Here is a 6,945-nt window from a genome sequence, read left to right on the forward strand (position 1 = left end):
CAAAGATGGTTGAAATCTCATAATTATTTAATTATCATCAATATTAACACATATACATACACATAAATAAAATCCACAAAAAAACTAGAAATCTGCAGTCATTAGGGAGAAAGTTATTTCCTCAACTTTATTTCTAGGTGGTGGTAGTGGTGGTAGTGGTGGTTGCCAAGGCACTGGTACAACAATTTGAGACAGGAGAGGGATGTACTTCCTGCCAAGTGGACTACAGATAAAATAGGCAATTGAAAGAGGGATGGGGGGCTAGAAAGAGCATCAAAGATCCTCATTGTATCAAGTGAGGAGATAGTGGTGGAGAAGGAGGAGGAAGAAGGCATAAAAGAGCAAGAGTAGTTGATGCTAAGGTGATAAGATATCATGATAAAGGCTGCTAGAAAGGAGGGGTTAGCTTCCTTCAAAATGAGATTGATTAGTAATGCTGGGCTCAGAGCCACTGAGGGTATCCTGCCTCTCCTCTCAGTACATCTTCCACTAGATTGGCAATTTTGATCTGAGTTCCAGCCATCTGATAAATCTTATTTTTTGTACCTTGATACCCAATTATGCAGCCAATTAAGTTATTTGCCATGGTGAGTTTATGACAGATGCATAAAAACCTGCATTGAATTTGGTGTTGCCATATCATGAAAAAATGAGACTGTTGCATTGCCAACTGGTGCAGCTTGGTCAAATTTGTCTTTGGAATGCATACTGTCCTGAATTGGTCTAAGTCTGATCACTGGCAAAGTTGCCTGGTGAATTGAAGCAGTTGGTATAGGATAGTCATACCCTTTGGGGGAGATGGGGATAGAATCCCCCAAATGACCATGTAAATCTGCTTGACATATTTTATATTAGATTGTAGGATGCCAGCAATAGTGACAGCTCAGTTGAGTTTGGTAGCATATAACTTGCCACTAGACCTGGGTCCCTGTACTATCCCTAATTGCCTTAATCTTGCATCCTTTTCTTCCAGTGAAAGAAGCACATTGGCTAGCAAGGACCACAAACTTCAGGGTGTCTGAGGAGTCTCCTGACAGCTGTACTTTGGTTTTAGTGCTGCTGATGTCCTCTTCCAATTTGTCAATGATCCCAGCTAAGACTTTTTTTTTTAAGATGGCATTGGAGGGCTAAGAAAGATTAATTATTCTCTTAGGGCAGTGTTGTCCTTCTGCACCAGTCTTCATAAATCTTGACTGATTTTCCTTCTCCTTCCAACTTCCTTTCTATAAAGAAAATGGATGGTAAGAATGACTTTGAATATACCTTCAATCACATTAGTGTCCAAATTGATGGATATTCTGGGAAAACTGGACTTTTAAAAATGATCCAGTCTTTCCTCACTGGTGGGAGTAGAAGGCAAACACTTGGAGCATGAGGTGAGTGAAGGGAAAAGAGGGGGCAAATGGGAAAGAGAAGGGTGGAAGGCTGGGCAAAGAACAACAGGGGCAGATGGAAATGTAAGGGGGAATCCACAGGCAAGCAGAAGAGAAAGTAGAGGGAGGAGAAAGGGAAAAGAATGATCCTGGGCTGGGTGGAGGGTAGTAAAGGACTGGTGAGCTGGAGAGGACAAATGCTCTCACCATTGTATCTATTGCCTTTTTTTGTATCTGGATTTCATTCTGCTATGTTTGTCTGTTTGTAGTCACTGGGAAAAAAAATCAATGTGATACATACAGTGCTTTAATTAACCAAAATACATTGGACACATTATTTCATGCATTGTCACAAAATGATACAAGATACTTTGCATACATTATCTTTGATTCTCAGTGTCCTTTGAAATAGGAGTAAACTTTTGAATGGAATAATTTCCTTGTTTGTTGCTATACGTTTGGTGGGACATATGACAAAATAGCATGTAAATCTTTTTCATTAAGCTTATCATGTGGCAAATGTCTTTTAATTATGACTTTGCATGTCAATTGATTTCAAAAGATTTGTTCGCATATCCTAATGACAAGAATTAATCATTCGAAAGTCCTGGTCAAATGTGACATAAGACAATCCTTCCCTTAACATACTCTTACTTTTCTTCATCTTCGTGATCTAATAGTAATTTTTTTTTCTCATCTAAAACAAACAATAGGCAAATAACAGAAACCATTTTAGAGGTACGAATAAAGGAATTTCCTATTCAAAAAAGAAAATTGATGGATATATCACTTTATTTCTTCATTAATGTTAAAGGTTCAGAATCGCTATTTGTTTGGACAGAAACTGTTATTAATTTGAAACAGAAAAAGAGGAATAGAAAAATGTCAATGCTTGTCTCCTGATGGCATCACAAGTCATGATCCATATACAAATGATATTCTCTTGTTATCACCACTTACTAAATATGGCTGCTTTCATTTTCGGATGGAGAAAGCAAACTGTATCCTTTTCCTCTTGGGAGGGACTCACCTACAATTGTCCATAGTGAGAGGATGGCTTGTGGGGGAGGAAGAAGAAAAAGTCTACTAAACTTGAGTGGAAATCATGATTCTCAATAATCATGGTATTTTGGGAACTGAATGGTGAATGTCAGTCATCCTTAATCAGCTCGGGCTAGAAGCACAATGTTGTATAATGCAAAGTGTTGAGCACAGCCTAATTATGATCACCTATGCATACAGTTTTAAAAGATGACATTGGCAAGTGAATTCTCACTTTGTGTAGTCTATCCAAAGGAAAATAGCAATCAAGAAGCCTGTGTAATGTTTTTTGATCAAGTGACACTCGGAATTTACTAGAACAATAAGTGGATTATTTGAGCTGTTAGTTGGTAGTATCAATCTCGGGTTTTTAGATTTCATGAATCCTTCAATTTTAAAAGGGAATGTTTCTCCAGTTGCAAAATGGATATAGGATTTAGTAGATTGAGTCACTTTCCCCAAATCCATTGCATCCATAACTGCTATTTTTTTTGCATTGTTTGTCTGTCTCCCTCTTTAAGTGACATTATATGACCACAAGGCAAGGGATGCTATTATAATCTCCCAAGAATTAATGTGGAGAATAATAGCATATTTTTTACAACTTTAAGATTTGCAAATCACTTTTTAAAAATCTCATCTGATTCTATTTATGGCATTATCCTTATTTTCTTTTATTTCATTTTAGGCTTTTGCTAGGCAATGGGGTTAAGTGGCTCGCCCAAGGCCACACAGCTAGGTAATTATTAAGTGTCTGAGACTGGATTTGAACCCAGGTACTCCTGACTCCAGAGGCAGTGCTTTATCCACTGTGCCACCTACCTGCCCCTATCCTTATTTTATAAAAGAAGAAACTGAAATTGAGAGATTTTAAGTGACATGTCTAGGATAATGAAGCAGTTGGTGGAAGGTGTGATGAGAGCTACAGTCCAAGACTTCACAAGCTGATTCCCTTTTTCAAAAGACTAGGAGAGCAGGGTAATCACTGAGATACTGGATTTAAATTTATAAAGGATAACCTTCATTCATCAGTGTTTTTCTAGTGCTAATGTGTCTCTGGGTATATCTGTCTCTTTGTGTCTCTCTGGGACAGTGCAGATAAGAATCCAAACAAAACTTCCCATCCTGAGTTTTTTCTTTACATTCTCCTAAGGAACTTCCAAAATCATTCACCCAAGGTTCTGGTGACTTCTTCTAGATCTTGCTTTTGGCTAGCCTACTTTATAACTTGAATGAACAATCAGTTTTCTCAACTCAAAAGCTTATAAATAGATGAATGTGGAAAACTGTCTTTGCATGTAATTGAAAAAAATAAAATAACATGAAAAAAATCAACCTTCTCTTTGGTCTTTCTGACTCAAGTCAATCCTCATTCCACTCCACCTTCCACTTAACTTTAAGACTACTCTTCCTAAAAATGCACCTCTTATCATAATACACCCCTGCCTAAATAACATAAAATTCAATAAAATTCAATAGATCCCTATTAATTCCAGGATCATATGTAAAATACTCTAGCTTATAAGGATATTTTAAAGGGTGAACTTCCTTTCTTTCTAATCTTTTGCCTTCTTCCCTTTTGTACATTCTGAGCCAGTGCTGCTGTTCTTTAACTAAATGGAGTGTAATGCTTCCCATGTCCCAGCCTACTGGGACTCTGCCATAGGATCATCTCCAGGACTGGATCACCTTACAGAATAAAATTTCTTCTATCTCCTGCTCCCCAAGACTCTCTTAAGGATAAGCAAGCTACCCTAACCTTCCAACTGGTCTCTCATCTGACTATTCCTACCTTCTATGAAGCTGGCCTGTTTGAATCTCAAGGACACATTGTCTCTCTTTGCTAGGAAGCTAAACTTCAAGAGAATGGGACTCTAATAGTCTAAACTGCTTTCCTCACCAATGTACTTCTCTGCAGCCCTTTTTTCTCTGCATAACTTCACTCACTGCTCCATGGTTAGGATGTTCTTATCCCCTTATATATGTGACATCTCAGTGATCTTGAATCCCAGGTAACGGATCATGATTTCAATCCTCTTTTCACTGATCTGTTAGGCTTATCTACTTTCTACTGAGTTGTCTATAATGTTTGCTCATAGCTAACAAACTTCCTTTTATATCTTAAAAATTATTTTGTTTATAATTTATGAAATAAAACAAACATTTCCATAATATAATACAATAAAAAAGATGATTGCACATGAAATTACAAATGTTTTGTACAATTTGCTATTCCTTTTAAATATATAAAAAGGCTATCATATAAATTTTTCCCTCCCCCTCCTTGATGATTATCATTAGACACAAATACATATACACATATACATAAATATGTAAAATTATTCTATGCATATTTCCCTCTTTTTAAAAATTTTATTTAGGACAATGGGGTTAAGTGACTTGCCCAAGGTCACACAGCTAGGTCATATTTGAACTCAGGTCCTCCTGACTCCAGGGCCTGTGCTCTATATATTGTGCCACCTAGCTGTCCCCTTCTATGCGTTATTTTATTCATCAGTTCTTTCTCTGGATGCAGATAGTTTCTTTCTTAATATGTCATTTGTAGTTAATTTAGATGTTTATAATTGTCAAAATGACTTAAGTCACTCAAAATTGTTCTTAAAACATTATTTCATGAAACAATTCACAAACTTCCTTTTGTCTTAAACCTCCTTTAATGCTCAACTCAGATCCCATCTTATGCGGGAAGTCATTCTTGGTCCCCCAGGTGCCACTTCCTTCCTCTCTTAGTTTATCTTCCATCTATTCAGGCAGGCAATTTCCATATACCTAGTTCTTTACATATAATCTTCTTTCTTAGAGTGTGAGCTCCATGGGGCAAGGAACTTTGCTTAATTCAGTATCTGGTCCACAGTCAGCAGTTAATGAATTTATTGTTGATTTTAAGTCATTTTTTAATCATGTCCAATTCTTTGTGGACCCTTTTGGAGTTTTCTTGGCAAAAAATAAAGGAGTGTTTTGCCATTACCTTCTCTAAATCATTTGACAGGTGAGGAAGCAGAGGCAAACAGGAACAAGTGACATGTCTAGGGTCACACAGCTTCCAAGTGTCTGAGGCCTGAGTGGAATTCACAAGACGAGTCTACCAGGTCCAGCATAGGTCCATTGCAGAACCAACCTAGCTGTGCACTCTCCCCTCCATTTATAAACTGACTATTAAGCCATAGGCAAAGGACTTAACTTTTCACTAGTTCTAATTGAAGTATCCTGTGAAATTTTGTTGACCATAATTTGCTAAAACCCTTTTCCATGTAACAAATACTTATTAAGGTCCTACATGAAATCAACTAATATATTTGTTTTTCTAATATGTTTAGTCCTTCTATGCTCAAAAGACTATTCCAGGCTGAATGCCTTTCATTTCCTAAATTTTAACATATTTTACAACCTCATTTTTAAAACTTATTCCAGTGGAAAATCATAATTCAGATGTATAAATGTAGAGTTGATGTGGTGTAATTTTTGGCTCTCCCTGCAGCATAGAAAGACATCAGATTAAATGCTCATTTTCTTTTGAGCTCAAGCATATTGAAACTGGAATTTTTTTCCCTTTAACTATAATTTTTTTTTTATCATTTGGCAATTAATTCTTTTTTTTTTTAGTTTCAGAGAAAATTTTTCAGGGGAATGCCCTACTGTTCAAAGCAATTAAATTCAAGAAATATTTATTCTTGTTGTTGTTCTATTATTTATAGCTCTTTGTGACTCCATTTAGGGTTTTCTTTGCAAAGATATTAAGGCTTTGCCATTTACCTCTCCAACTCATTTTATGGATGAGGATACTGAGGCAAACCAAATTAAGTGATTTACCCAGGAGTACAAAGCTAATAAGCATCTGGGAGTAGATTTGAATTCAGGCCCTTGACTTCCTTTGCAGTGATCTATCTGCCTAGTTACCCTGGGCAAGTAAGTCAAAAGCAGTATTTATTAAGTGCTTACTAAAACTATGAACCTGGGACATACATGAAATAGTTCCTACCCTCAAGAAGCTTGCATTTTCCTAAGGGAAATAGTACAACAGCATTGATGATGGTAGTTAAAAAAAAAGCAAAACAAAAACTATTCATAGTTCTCTTTCACATTGCAGGAGTTAGGCATGATAGCCTGGGCTCTGGAAAATCCACTTAAAACTTTTTGGCTCTCCCTTCACACCAGAGAAATCTATTTTTTATAGAGTGTTTATAGTACTATACATATATTTTATGTATTTCTGAGTTTCTTATTTTTTTCTGTGGCATCTGCCAACCTTCATGTGTCATCTGTGGCTTCTGAAAAACTTCCAAAAAATTCCCATGTAATTTCTTATCTTGACCTATGGCATATCAAAACTGTGCTATCTAGAAATTCAAGATGTAGAAGAGATAACTATACATACATACATACATACATAATACATGCAAAGTGATTTTTTTGGAGAATGGGGAGTGTTGACCATTGGGAAGAGGTCAGGAAAGGTCTTTATAAGGGGGGCCACTGGAGCTGAACCTTGAAAGACGATGTAGGGTTTACA

General features: G+C 36.6%; 1 pseudogene; it reads right to left on the reverse strand.

Moving 5' to 3' along the window:
• Positions 1 to 442: 442 nt before the first annotated feature.
• Positions 443 to 1,184, reverse strand: LOC141519081 (poly(rC)-binding protein 2 pseudogene; annotated as a pseudogene).
• Positions 1,185 to 6,945: the final 5,761 nt, after the last annotated feature.

This window comes from Macrotis lagotis, chromosome 3 (assembly GCF_037893015.1).
Source record: "Macrotis lagotis isolate mMagLag1 chromosome 3, bilby.v1.9.chrom.fasta, whole genome shotgun sequence".
In the NCBI taxonomy this organism is placed as follows: Eukaryota; Metazoa; Chordata; class Mammalia; order Peramelemorphia; family Peramelidae; genus Macrotis; species Macrotis lagotis.